Below are 941 nucleotides of genomic sequence, written 5' to 3'. Positions count from 1 at the left end.
TAGATGCAAGTTACATTCCAACAACCAAACTACTTGTGAAATTTAATAAGGTGCTCAGAGTTCCACACTCGGGCGACTAATCGACCAGAAAGAGTCTCTAACTTATAGGTACCTGGCTGAACCATTGCTGAGACCCTGTAGGGTCCTTCCCACTTCTTGGCAAATTTTCCGTGATCAGTCGGCTTGCTAGCTTCCCTCCGCCGTAGGACAAGATCTCCTACTTGGAAATATCGTGGGTTTACTCGACCGTCATGGGCTACTTTGGCATTCCTCTGATATTCTATTAACCTTCGAGCTGCCATGTCCCTTTTTTCGTCTATGAAATTGAGTTCCGTACCTTGCATCTCATCATTCACTTCCGGATCGTAATTTCTTTCCCGGGTGGTAGGGAGCCATGCTTCAATCGGGACTCTTGCCTTGAATCCATATGTCAGCGAGAAAGGTGTCTCATTCGTTGCGCGACGCAGGGTGGTTCGATATGTCCAAAGAACATATGAAAGCTCATCAACCCAGCCTCGACCTGCAGTTTGCAACTTCTTTTTCAATCCATCCAAGATCGTCCGGTTGGTGTTCTCCACTTGACCATTTGATTGTGGGTATGCTACGGCCACTCGGGTATGCTTTATGCCCAAATGAGCCATGAAGTTCTTAAACGGTCGGCTGTCAAATTGTGTCCCGTTGTCTGTGATCAATTGAACAGGTACCCCGAAGCGAGTAATCACATTTTTCCAAAGAAACTTTTGACACTGTTGAGAAGTGATGGTTGCCAACGCTTTTGCTTCCACCCACTTGGTGAAGTAGTCGATCGCCACTATCACATACTTTTTGCGTCCGGCTGCCATCAGGAATGCTCCGATCAGATCCACACCCCACCTTGCAAAAGGTATTACTTCGCTGACCGGTTGATAGTAGGTGGCTGGTCGACCGGGTAACTTATGAAA

Source organism: Ipomoea triloba, chromosome 16 (assembly GCF_003576645.1).
Source record: "Ipomoea triloba cultivar NCNSP0323 chromosome 16, ASM357664v1".
NCBI lineage: Eukaryota > Viridiplantae > Streptophyta > Magnoliopsida > Solanales > Convolvulaceae > Ipomoea > Ipomoea triloba.
The sequence above is the reverse complement of the archived record's forward strand: the minus strand, read 5'-3'. Positions refer to the sequence as shown.